Source organism: Palaemon carinicauda, chromosome 29, assembly GCF_036898095.1.
Source record: "Palaemon carinicauda isolate YSFRI2023 chromosome 29, ASM3689809v2, whole genome shotgun sequence".
NCBI lineage: Eukaryota > Metazoa > Arthropoda > Malacostraca > Decapoda > Palaemonidae > Palaemon > Palaemon carinicauda.
In genome coordinates this window covers 18592528-18607527 of record NC_090753.1, presented here as the reverse complement: position 1 = coordinate 18607527, position 15000 = coordinate 18592528, and positions in this window count along the sequence as shown.

The window sequence follows — 15000 nt, the reverse complement described above, 5'->3', positions numbered from 1 at the left end:
GAATTTTAGTACCATTTCCTTATAAAAGATTGGGGAATTATTTGCTACATCCATCTACCAGCAATGGCTTCTCTCTCTCTCTCTCTCTCTCTCTCTCTCTCTCTCTCTCTCTCTCTCTCTCTCTCTCACACACATAGACACACACACATTATACGTTTTTGCTATTGATATGTCGTTTCTTGTTTAAAGGGTTTAAGGTTTAAAGGCTATTCATGAATGGCTGAGGAAAGGGGCAGTGACAATCCCGTAGAGACTCACAGTATATTCATATTATCAACACCCAAGCCCCCTCTCTACCTAAGATACAGGCAGGAAGAGCCACACAATGGCTACGTATGCCTCAGTAGGTACACCTATAGGACTATAAAGTTGCGGATTTTACAATAAACTATCGTTAGGGAGTGGGACTCGAATCCCAGTCCACCATATTGCGGGAAAGTAACGTTTCAAATAGGCCACCAAGAAGTGGTTGTATTAGAAAGCCAAAGGTAGTGATTATGAATGTTATATATATAAGGGACCATAACTCAGAAAACAATGCAGAGACATTAACAATATGTGCATACAATAGGGCCTTAGCCTCTGTACCAAGTTCTTCCAGTGTCTAGTGTTAAATTTTTCTAACTTGAGAGTACACTCGGACACTCTACTCTACATGTTTTCTTAGTTCTTTTCATCGACAGCCTATTTTCCCTGCTGGGACTCCAAATAGTCTCAATAGTAAAAATAATATAATTTCAAGTTGATCCAACAATAAACACTTGTATATATTTTCAGCAAAGTAATTCTTGACAACATTTCCAGAGCAGAGGACTATTGGTTTATTAAGAAAAAAACAATTTACACTGTTGCTAACGAGCTGTAAGAGGTACTAAGGGAGGTGAGTGATTTGGATCCTTTAAATACAAAGGCAGTCGATTCAGAATGCAAACCATCATTCATATTATTTTTTATTTATTTATTTTTTTCTAATATCAATAAAGACTGTTGGTACAAAAGAAATAACGCAAAGAAAGTAATATCATTATGATGGAGCTTGAATAGGAAAAAAAAATACGTGAGATATGATTCGCTAAGAATGTTCATGAAACTAGGTACCACGGCTGGATATGAATTGAAAATACTATTAGTACCCTTTAGAAGTTGTTCTCTCTGTGATAAATAAACTAGTTTTATGAGTTATCTTATATATCTCTATGGGTCTAAAATTATACATACACACACACACACATATATATATATATATATATATATATATATATATATATATATATATATACTGTATATACATATATATAAATTTATATATATATATATATATATATATATAAGAATATGTATATATATATATATATATATATATATATATATATATATATACGTATATATACATATATATATATATATATATATATATATATATATATATATATATATATATATATATATATATGTATATATACATATACGTATATATATATATATATATATATATATATATATATATATATATATATATATATATATATATACACACACACATATATATATATATATATATATATATATATATTTATATATATGTATATATATATATATATATATATATATATATATATATATATATATATATATATATATATTCTTTTAACTTTTTAATATGCTATAATTCTATGAGATAAATATTTGCATTAGATTAAAAATGGACAAGTATTGGTTTAAAAGCTCAATATAAGGAAAACTGGAGAGATGATAGTGATGATTATGATTATGCAATATATATATACATATATATATATATATATATATATATATATATATATATATATATATATATATATATATATATATATATATATATATATATATATATGTATATATATATAGTTATCAAATATATGCCATTTCATAATTTTTAACCTTTTTCGATTTACTAAAGCTATGTACTTTATTATCGTTTAATTGTTCCTTAAAGAACAGAAAGAAAAGTAAAATTTTGGAACAGAAGTTGGTGGGGGTCCTGTAGCCACACCAAGCTCCACCCCCCCCCCCCCCACACACACACACTTCGACACTCTTTGGTAAGGATGATAATGTGAATTAACTCGAAAATACATCTAACTTTTTTATTCATCCATGCTTCTGTCATTGATGTCAAATATATTTTCAATTGAAATAGCTTCAAATAAAAAAAAGGTTAATGGTGTTAATCTGGGATCCTAGTAAATCAGTCAATGTTCGAAAGAGAGAGAGAGAGAGAGAGAGAGAGAGAGAGAGAGAGAGAGAGAGAGAGAGAGATGACTTTAGAGCGTAAAATAAACCATAATCTTTATTTGGAATATTTTTAAATAAAAAAGAAACAGTAAACCAGAAACTTATAGCTTGTTCAAAAATCATAAATAAATTTCCAAGTGAAGGAGAAAGATAAAACGGAAAAGAAAAACTCTACCTAACATCTTTTTTGCATATTTTTGGCAATATTTGAACTCAACTTGATAAGGGCGTGGTTCTGACCTCTCGCTATAAAAGATACACATTTGTCAAAAGTTTAAGCAAATTTTCATGAGAAGACTTTTTGGAAAATTGAGAAGTTAGGTGAGGAGGAAAAAAAGAAGGGGGAGGGGAGGCGGGATGTGTAAGAAATAGATTAAAGACAAATGGGCAAGGAAGGTGAAAGAGAGGTTTTCATGTTGAGTCTGTTAAGTATTGTTTCCCTGTTTGGCTCTCTTTGCTCTTGATAATGCGAGAGAGAGCTCTGTGGTTGCAAGTGAGAGGAAACGCGAATGCAACTAACTTTATTTATACAGACAGCAAGTTTATATACCGCAGTTTCAGAGAATGGATGGTCACAACACTTCATACAAAACTATATCTGAAAAGCGAGACTTAACCTCTCAATCAGGTTCTAGTGAGATTTAGAGCGAGCTATACAATAAAAAAAAATATATATCGTTGTAGTGTACGAGCATATGTGAAACATGTGTGGTACATGGCTCCCTACCCCCCAAAAATGGACATATATGTGAAATGGGATGCCCTGCTATTTAGAAAATCCTAGAGGTTGGACACCTTTAAGGATATATGCAAGTTTTAGTCGATCAATGCGGACCAAGTTCTCTTTGCCATGAATGTTGATTAAGAAAGCCATCAAATTGTGATGGACCATGAAGAAAGGGTCTGTGTAAGGGGACGTTACCTCTGGCTAGCTACTGTCATTGCTCGGGAAAACATACAATGTAGAGTGCACATCTGTTGGTATGTATTGCTTAGCGGGGTAATTGTAAGTTTAACTGCATGGAGTAGATTTTCCTCCAATGTGATTTAGGCACTGCAGATTGTTGAACGAGTTGCAGAAGAAAAAAGATACAGCAGGGATGACCAACGGGTCACCATACACCATTTCAGCTATCGACCCATCTCGGGTGTCCTAGGGAGTGGTCATTAGCCACAGAAAGATCCAGGGTAATCCAGTTGGAGTCATTATAGTAGGTTTGATGAAAATGTTCAACCATTCCGTTGGCAGTAACATTGTAGGCCTAAATCTGATGTGGGGTGATTCCCAGTAGATTTGCCGACAATGTTCACAATTGTGAGGGAAAAGGGGTACCCCTGTTAAAAGTAATGACCTTAGGGCTACCAAACCTCACTATCCACCCTGAGATTAAGGTATATATACATTAGATGGATGATACAGTTTGCATGGGAATTCCTTCATGCCAATGAGTAGAGAGCTCTTCAGGATGATGTAGAAGGGTGATGACCATTGGCTTAAGGCTTTTTGGGAAAGGCCCATGTCTTTCATTTCGACGAATGTTTGCTCAGCGGCATCCAAACAATCCAGTTTCAGATGCCTGGATCTGAAGAACAACGGGGCCCCATCGTTTTGATAAGGTATTAAATTCAGAGCTTGGCAGGAACCGTACGTGTTTGGCAAAGTTGTGGACAAAAAACTTCCGCGTATGATATGAGGAGATGGGTGTGGCATTTGTGGGTGCACTGATATGGAGAGTAAGGTCGAAACTAGTGGGGCTAAGGGGTGTCGATGAGTAATGGTCTGTGTTGATTAACGGTCAGTGAGCGACATCATCCAGGATATGAAATGGTGAGAGGAATTCCGCATCAAGTATATGAAATGTGACCTCAGCAATGAGAAACATCCTATCATATTTGGCGCAGCTAAATGATAATTTAAGGGTTTCATAACCTTGTATGGGTGATGCAGATCTATTGGCAGCTACTGGGTGGACGTCGGCAGACTTAATCAGACTACATCGTGTCCTAGAGAGTGGCCTTGGCATAAGCAAAGGACACACCCTTTTCTAAGAAAAATCACACAACTGTACATGCATCATATAAAAAGAAAAGATTATCGGCAGGGGAGGCCATCATCACAAACAATGGCCTACTTACACATTTTTGTCCCACTGACAACAATTCACACATTTCTTTGCAGAAGCCCCAAAAATTGAGTGATAGTAGCAAAACTGTGGGTGAAAGGTGTCATTAAGTGGCTGTATAGGTTGCTGGTTGGGGCATGAGTGAATGGTTAGGGGTGGGTGGTTTTGCTGACACTCCGGCAAATCTCAGAGTAGGCATAGTGTCATAGCACATTTTTTTTCAGCATTGGTCGATGTAGAATTGTTGGCCTCTCCATTAGAAGTGGTGTCGTTGATGGAGGTCCTGAAGGTGGTGTAGTGGCGCTTCATATGGCCATCCAATTTTGTTATCAGGTCCTTTATGTGCATAATATCAACATCATTAAGGCAGCGCGTACAGGCACAAAGTAGTTTCACCTCATGAAGAGAGCTGTCTGCTACTGGTTGCAAGGGAGCGATATTGGTCATTACCCTGAGGGTAAGCAGAGAACATTTGGTCCCCCCAACTGTTCTTGAAAAACTGAAAAAGCTTGACTATATCAACGACTGGCGATGGTGAGTACTGCTTAGGGAGTTTTTTTTTTTTTTTTTTTTTTCATTGTCGTCATATGGTATCAAGGTGTCCTCTTGCTCACAAATCCAATAGGTGACTTCCTTGAAAGTGTCCTCGGGGATCGCTCTGAGAACATAGTCTTCTTTGGTGCTTGAGCAATTCTTGCCCTACACGTAGAATTGGACCTCTGAGCACTGAAACCAGGCAAATGCTTCTGTGCTGGGGAACGGCGGTAGTTTCATGTGAGTGGCGTTGATAGGAGAGTTAGTGTTGAAGGGTAGCATCATCAGTAAGTCATGGCCTTGAAGGGGGAAACAGGTTGAAGCTGGTCACTCTGGTGGTCAACAATGTGAGAGTAAGCTTTAATGCTGTAATTGAGAAGCGAGATGAAGGCAACAAACAGCGAGCTTATATAGAAGAGTTTAGGAGCATTAAGGTCACATAAATTCAAGCAAACTAATTCCTTAAAAAAACAGACTTAAACAGCTTCTGTTAGCGATGATGTGTGGAGTGAGATATACAGTAAAAGAAAATAATAGCCTTATGGCGTACGAGCGTGTGTGAAACATGTGCAATACATTATTAATTATTTCTGTCCGTAAAAATAAATATAGACACAAAGACTGATGAGATATGTCAAAAGATTGATGGATACTTCATGCAATATGTAAATTCGGGCAGCCATTTTCATAATAAATACATACCTAGAAGTATAATCAACCATTTTTTACTTTATGCTGACCTAAGGAAAGTTTCCAAATTGATTTCAGACTGTCTTTTTAGTTGGCAGCAACCAACATGTATAGGCTAGAGACATTGTGTGATTTGAGCCAATAAGATGTCAGAATTTTTTTTTACGAGATAACTATTGGGATGTGGTTGTCTGCTCTTCCAATTAAAAGAGAGAAATAAAGGTTAATTCCAGAAATACCATTGAAGAATTTGATACAAATAAAAATGACTAACTGAATATAATGTTTGTAAATCTGGAAAGTTGCTAAAGCCTTAATGGTAGATCTATTTTCACGTTGTAAATAAATTATAATATATATTGTACGTGCTATTTACCAATATTCATTGTTATAAGTTCAAAATGCCGCGTCTACAGTTTATTTCAACATATCCTTTCCTTGATGCGTTATTTTTCCTGTTAGAGTTTAATGGTATAAAGCATCCTGCTTTTCTATCTAGGGTTCTAGCTTAGCTGATAATAATAATAATAATAATAATAATAATAATAATAAATTATCAATTCGCCAAGATAATTACAGTGCTGACTCGTTTCACTAAAACATCATGAAGCAAATATTAACTATAATTTAGCAATATTAAGAGGAGTTTACTTTAGCAAGTAGTGTGAAAATCCTTTATTAAAGTACGGGCACTTTTTAAAATAATTTATCCATTTATCCCCGTTTTCACAAGTCAATTTTTAGATATTAGTTATAACATGAAGAAGTCTCAAATAAACCTTTTACACCCGAGAGAGAGAGAGAGAGAGAGAGAGAGAGAGAGAGAGAGAGAGAGAGAGAGAGAGAGAGAGAGAGAGAGAGAGAGAGATTTGGAAAATTTATATAGATTTTTAAGCGTTTTGGGACAAAGTTTCACACTTCAAATCTTCGATTAATGTAATGGAATGAAAACAATAATATTCTTTTCTATTTACTTGTGCCATTATTATTGTCATTATGATCATTAACCTTGAGGGAATTTAGAAATTCTTTATATATTACATCTATATTGCAATTTTAAGTGTGTTATTAAAAATTTATAAAAGTTTAGTACACTAAAAAAAGCTCCACGTTTATTCTCGTCTCTGATTAACATAATTTTTCTTCCTAGAACTACCATTTCAGGTAGTTAAATCATTACCAACAATAATGTCAACTCCGTCAACTGGCAAATACTCTACAACTGCTAGTTTTACATCTCTTGACAATCCCTGACTTTTCAAGTTCATTTTCAATAAAGGACAAATAACGCAAGTATTTGGATACCCACCTAACATATTTTTTTTTTCATACTGATTTTTGCCTTTGTTGGCACACACTCTTTCCTAATAAGGAAAACAGCTGCTCCGGTGTCCCTAATCAAGATAACTTCTCTCGAATTCCCTCCTTCAAGTGAAGAAACTACACCTTCAGACAAATAATCTCCGTAAAATTTCCTAGTTTCTTTCCAAATGTTTTCTTCTTGACGAAAGTTTATTAACTAGAGACTGGTTTTTGACATTCTTCTCCTCTACTATACAATTCCTTGCTATATGCCCTTTCTTATTATATCGATAACAAATTATCTCTAAACTACTAACTTCTCATTTGCTCTTACAAAACTTGGTAGTATGCCCTGGTTTTCCATATGTATAAAAATAATAATGATAGTCATATTTCCCTGAATTACTATTGCTAAAACTACTCTTACTATGTTGCCTCTTACTAGAAGAGGGATTATTTTTCTTCTTACTATCACTTAAACTATGAGTAAGACTGTACTCATCTGCCAACCTTGTTGCATCTGTAAAAGATTTTTCACGCCTATCTTCTATATATAGCTTAATGTCTGGAGATATGTTATCTTTAAAGTTTTCTAACAAAACTTAGTTATTGAGATCATCAAAACTACCTACTTCAGCAGAAGCTAACCAATCACCAAATGATCTTTCTAACTTCTCTCCGTATTCTACATAAGTACTGCTCTCACCTCTTTTCAATCTTCTAAATTTTTTTACGGTATGCCTCTGGTACTAACCTGTATGCACTAAGAACAGTTCTTTCACAATATCATTGTCTTCACTTTCATCCTCAGACGTACAACTTTACACAGAAAGTGTCATACAACTTAAGACTGACTGTAAATACAAAGTCCACTTGTTTTTGGGACAACCTACTCTATTCATTAACTTTTCAAAAGACATGAAATATTTTGTTACATCTTCCTCATCATACTTTGGAACTAATTTCAACAATGCACCCACTCCTAAATGATCAGAATCATCATTCAATGATGAATTACTATCCCGTCTGCTACCTGACGCATTACTTCCTGATCTGCTACCTGACGGACTATTATGAGGATTTTGCCTTAAAAAAGCGATTTCTAACTCATGCTTACGGTGTCTTTCATTTTTTCTCACTATTTTTCATTTTCTTCTCGCTGTCTTTCATTTTCTTCTCTTTCAGCTGCTCTTTCGTCTCTCTCAAACACTTCCTGTTCTCTCTTAAAAATATACTCACGGAAAGCATCGCCATCTAGACCAAGAAGTTTACCTGAAGCTATCAAATCTTTTGTAAACTCACCCCTTCTACTTCTTACTATTTTCTCCCTGTTTCAATTGGTTACGTTGTTGAAAATCCTGGCAAGGTCGCCAACTGTTACGATCTTAAAATCGTTAAAGGTTCTTTTAATAAGTAAAATAAATATCACCAACACGGATTGGAATAAGAGAAATGAATATAAAAACAAACACACGCAAAACACAACACGTTTATTCACAAACCTACAAAGAAAAGTAATGTTACTTCTTTGATTACTTTAACTGACAAATCAAACCAACCAAAACATCAACAGAAAGGGGGGACACTCAATAAGGTAGAAATACTGAAGAAAAGTTTTCTGCAGCGGCTGACACGATACTGGTACGGAGACTTCAGGCTTGAGAACATTGTAGAAGGGCGGTTGAAGTTCAGGTGAAACTAGCACGATGAGACCAGATTTGAAGACTTCACAAAAGGGGTGGCATCAAGATGGGACATCAGAAGTCTTCTTCCAAAAATTCAATGATAATGTTGAAGTAAGTCTTGAAAACGTTGCAGGAGGGCAGCTGAAGTTCAGATGAAAGTGGCACGATGACCGGATTCAAAGACGTCACAAAAGGGGTTGCATGAAGAAGGGACATCAGAGGTCTTCTTCCAAAGATTCGATGATACTGTTGAACGAAGGCAGGCTGCAGGCAGTGTTGGTTACTTCTTGTCACAAGCAGGGAAGGTTGGCTTCTTCAATTTGTCTTTTCTTCCCATCCATAGCAGGATCTTTTTGAGATGGGCTGTTGTTGTCTGGAGGGAAGTTTAGAATCTGGCTCTATCAGACTTCTGTTCTTCTCTGTTTCTTATCTTGCTAGGACATAGCTCCTCTCTTGTCTTATGTCCTGTCCTATCTCTCTTGGATAATCAAACCAACCAAAATATCAACAGAAAGGGAGGACACACAATAAGTTAGAAATACTTGAGAATAGTTTTCTGCAGCTGCTGAGACGATACTGGTACGGAGACTTTAGGCTTGAGAACGTTGCAGAAGGGCAGTTGAAGTTCAGATGAAACTAGCACGATTACCGGATTCGAAGACTTCACAAATGGGTAGCATCAAGATGGGACATCAGAAGTCTTCCTCCAAGAATTCGATGATAATGTTGAAGTAAGGCTTGAAAACGTTGCAGGAGGGCGGCTGAAGTTCAGATGAAAGTGGCATGATGACTGGATTCAAAGACGTCACAAAAGCGATTGCATGAAGAACGGACATCAGAGGTCTTTTTCCACGGATTCGATGATAATGTTGAACGACGGCAGGCTGCAGGCAGTGTTGGTTACTTCTTGTTACATGCAGGGAGGGTTGGCTGCTTCAATTTGTCTCTTCTTCTTGGCCATAGCAGAATCTTTTGGAGATAGGCTTTTGTTGGCTCTATCAGATTTCTGGTCTTCTCTGTTTCTTATCTTGCTAGGACATAGCTCTTGGACAATCTATTGTTGAAGTTTATATACGCATGATTGGGCGGAGTTAATTACAGTGGGCAGTGGTCATCTCCATAGAAGGCGTTCTTTTTAACAATTCTGCATCTCTTTGGCTTCTTCAAAAAACGCCCACTTCGATCACGCCATGGAAACTTTTAGAAGAAATTTCTGATGCAATCCGGACCTAGTGTTAAGTCGTAACAAAAAGGGCAGCACGTGTCCTTGCATGTTGACATATATCCTAAACAAGGATTTCGTTCAGGCTCGGTTTCTCAATATATGCTGACTCCACAAATTAGGACGATGACATCTTGGTCAAAACAGGGGCAGTTCCATTATCACTGGTTAGTAGTCGAATCTTGGCGAGGCTTGGTTTACTTCGAAAATGCTGATTGAAATAAAAAGGTGGCAAAATTGCCAGAACAGGGCCACAGTCAAATCTTGTCTCTCCTCGCTGCTCACACTGGGAATAGATATTTTTGTCTTTTAAACATCTCCCTCTAAAAGTATTATGTCTACCAATGACAGAATCATACACTCTATCTGAGTCATACGCTTACCAAAAGCTCTTTAACTACATCGGAATAGAATTGACCACCAAACACTGAATAGCATACATGACAAACACAACAGAAGCCTTGGTCATTGATGCACACTGACAGAGTAACTAAGGTCAAGGTATATACTAAGAAGCACGTATGACACACAATTGAAAAAGAACTTAGACCATGCATAAGGATCAGCTATGAAAATAAACAAAGACTTGTGGTCAGTTGAGGCAGTACAACTTTTAAGAAACTTGCTAGAGAAGAAATTACACTGAGAGGAGAGCTTGGCCTTATCCATCTCAAAATCCCTTTTGAACATGCCATAACCAAATCTGCGGTACTTCTTAGAAATGTCATTAAGTTAAATGAACATGAACAACTATGGCCCCTTTGCCTGGGTGAGCTTGATTAGTAATATGAATGTCAGTACACTAGATCTGTTGCAGATGTTATTTTATCACACTTCGGACTGGATGCAGAGGTCCGACGCGACTACAATCAGGCACAAAATCTTGTATGATCATCTCCCCAGGATCCTATATATAGATTTACAATGGGGCAGCTTAAGCTATCAAAGCACATTTTACTCACATTGGCTATGAAGACCATTACAACATTTTTCTCAATATAAAGATTTTGAACAGTCTGGGCTATGGAGTATCATACTCAACACTGGAAGAAGTAGAAACATCACTTTTTCTACAGAAACCTGATCGACAATCTGGATTAGGCATCTTCTTACCAACATAAACACATGTTATCGTTCCAACAGAGATAGCATAAGACAACATAGATAGAAAAGAAGAAACTCTCACTGGAGTGGGAACATCTCTGCATGAATGGAATCATCGTTCAGCCACAAACATCGACAACTCTCCCACACCCTTACCAAACAGCCATACAAAAGGACAAGAAAAGATCACTTTCTGCAATAGTACCTATACGACCAAACCATGATTGCAGTGAGAGGAAATCCCCACCTTCTATAAATACAGAACATCCTGTGGATGCACAGGAGGCCACTTTAGGCAAGAAAAAAGAAAACATATCATGGTTGTCAGTGCGGATGAGTGACCCAACAAACCAACAAACGAGCTCATGGACAGGCTTTAACCCTTTTTACAAATGACAAAGTGGACATATAGAGCCCAACACAGTAGGCTACTAACCGACTATTAATTCCCTATCAACTCAGATGTCAACTGTGCACCAAATAATTGAAGACACAAAGAGAATAATGACTGCACTCAATCTTCCAGAGGTCATCTGCATTTTTTATGAAGCCTTATAATCCAAAGCGGTATAGATTGTCTGGCAGAATCAGGAAGCCTTCCTGAAGGTTATCATGCAAATGGGAACCTTTCACAGAAAATATAATCTTCTGTTCATTCCGTATAAGCGGTTTCGAGACGCTGGACTTTTGATTTGACAGTTGAAGCTAGATGGTCAATCAACAGGAGGGTCATTCAACAGTGAGAATAAAGGTCGACAGCACAACCGGGGTGTTGGACTCCCCAAGATCATTTATTGAGCATGGTAAAAGGTTTCCAAGAGTGGATAGAAATAAATCACATAAATGACATACCAGCACTTTGATGCCTGATAAAACTTGCTACTGGAATACATGCCCAAACCAACAATCAAACATTGTCTACACTCCCGGATGACACATCCACAAAACAAATCATTATCCATTTTGCAGAATACTACATTGAATTTAAAAACACCTGTGGACTACTGACAACATTTTGGATGTCTTATCTGGATTATGTGGAAATTCTGCTGGCTCTCATACGTGCCATAAGAGAAGGTAACTGGATACTGCACCTTTATGTAATACGCAACATGAATCCTTGGTGATTTTTCTTACGACAAGCAAAACTATGCCCCCTACCTACTGATATACCATGCACAAATTAGGAAACTCAAGGACGATCATCCCGTGAGTTACCAACACCTTTTAGGAGGCAGATTTTCTGCTAAGCTCATTGAGAGTAACATATGTGAATGTATCCCAGTAAACCAAACAGTAAAAGGGCATGTCAATAATTACACACAAACACCTGGTGAAAAAAAGAGGTTTTAGCATGAAGCCAATGACCGCATTAAACTACTACCTGACTGCAGAACAATGAATTATATGTATATGACAATATTATGCTTTGGTTGAACTCTTAACCATCTCGATCTAGTAGCATGTCATATTCAGAATGATGAACATGAGGTCCAGTCTGTAACTGAATTGCTGGAAAGTAACTAAGTGGATCAACCGTTTGGAACTGCCTTTGGGTGAACTGATGAGAATATTTTCTGGTATCACAGCACCCAAAAGTTTTACCAACGATCTCCTCACAGTTCAGGATCAGTGAGAGAAGGCATACCCCGAGTTTCTTGATTCAAGACTCAAAAAGGGTACTGGTTTTTATAACCCATTGAAAAAGTTACAACTGAATTCATTTGACAGTTTGAATAAAAAGGCATTGGCTAAATCAGAAAAAAATGAATTATCTTCAATAGTGATTAAAATCTGTTTTCTTGAATGCAACTGGTAGGAATTAGCCAGTAAATGGACATTAAAAAATTCTCCAGCATCCTCTCGGAGATTTTTACTATGACCGGGGTGAATTGTGATGATTCTGAAAAAAAGACCAACAAGGCAGCCTTGGCACATTATCATGAAGTTAGTGTCTTCATATGAACCCATTGACTTGCCTACAATCATCGATGGCATAGGAATGGTACACAAAATGCAAGGAGAAAACATTTCATTTTCAGAGTTGATTGAACACCACGGAATTTCAATGCAAACCTCAGCATCAAGTTCTCGAGTCAATGTAGTATTTTCAAAATACAATGCTTTTTCGATCAAAAAAGCTGAAAAAAAAAAACAGAAAGAGGGGAATACAGAGGAATATCGGTCTCGGAAATCATTCCTGGCCACAAAATTTTAAAATGGTGCAGCCTACTTGGATGGCCCGAGAAAAAAGACAAATTGAACAGATTTTTTGCCATCAATTGGCAAGAGAATCAAGAAAGATGGCACCAACTTTAAGAAAACGTGGTTTTTTAACTTTAAAGGATTGATGCTTGAAGATAACATCTAATGCAGTGTCAGAATTTTATGAATTGAAATTCATGCATGAAGAAGCTGACATAACATTTGTTACCTGCTCATCATGTAGGTGAGTCTTGATACAATTCAGTGTTACTATTTGCAGAAGACACAGATGCTATGATCATATTCGTTGCCATATGCAGAAACTTTGGTTGCCAAATGCTCATAAAAAGGATCAACAATGATAGGTATCAACAAACTTGCGGCAAACATGGGTCATTATATGTGCAATGCCTTAATAGATCTCCGTTCGTTTAAAAGCTGCAACTCCATTAGTGCTTTTATTGGTCATAGAAAACTTAAACGCATGAAACTCCTGCAATAGAACCAAAATTTCCAAGAGGCATTAAGTATACTTTTTTTTAACATTGGCATGTGACTTATGAGGTTTTTGATACCCTTCAGGAATTCATATGCAATCTATATGCAGCCCCAAAAAAACATTAATTGTATAATTGAACTTTACTACCAATTCTGGTGAACCAAAAAAGGATCAGTATACTCATATTATTTATCACCTTGCATGGACAGCCTGCGACAGCACCTGCTTAGAGCCAACTACCAGAGTGCTGTCAGGAGACGAAGCCTGGTTCCTCTTCCAGATTTAGCACATCTGCAAGATGGCCATGACCATTGTGTAGAAGACAATGCTAGCCTAAAGTACAATGGCTAACAGGCTCTCCTGCACCTCAATTTATCTTAGAGTCCATCTCGTGCAAATGTGTGAAAATATATCAGTTTTCAAAGTATCAGTGACTCGTTAGTGAACTCCACTGCACAGAAGAGTGTATGCAGCAAACTTTTAATTACATGAAAAAAAGTAACACATTTATAGAATCCGATGACGATCTGAATAAGGATGACTGATGCTAAAAACAGAATATAAATTATGGACATGGTACCAGATATAAATTGAAAGATTATAACTTTTCAACAATGAATTGTTACAAATTTTCTAGGAAAAGGCCTATACTATTACATACAACATGATTAATATTCAAGAAGAAGAAGAAGAAGAAGAAGAAGAACAACAACAACAACAAAACCAATAAAGTGTACTGCAAATCACAATTTGCCCGATTTTCAGAAAAATACTGTATTCAAACGCAAGATTCATGGCTATCTACAGTTACACAAATAACCTATTTTGGAAATTAAGGTTATTTTTATATTATAGGGAAGATCTATGTTATACAAGAGTCATAGTGCATAATATAAACTCCTCAATCATAAAAATGGGTGTTACTGTAATGAAGCATCATTTAAAAAAACCCACAAACCGAAACATTTTCAACACAGGGTGGTCGTCTTCGATTACGAGCTTCACAAAGAAAGTTACAAGATACAGGTGAACAAAAAACAGTTTTGAAAATTAAATATGACCAGCTTTTAAAAATATATCGGGCTAGTTCTGTACCTCTGATTGGTACCAATCGACAAAAAATGGACTCTTGCCATTTACTAATACGGTCCTTGTTCACAAGGATGATAAGGTTACAGACAGTAAAGGAACAAACGAGCTTGAGAGTGAAATGAACCCTGGTCTGTTTATCACTAGGCCGAGACGTTACCAGTACGCAGCAAAAATCTTTCTGCACTACTGCCGTCCTTTCAAATAATTCCTTTGAGACTCCCATGTCACCTTACCTTAAGGTTGTAGGTACCTACTAGAATCATCCTTGCC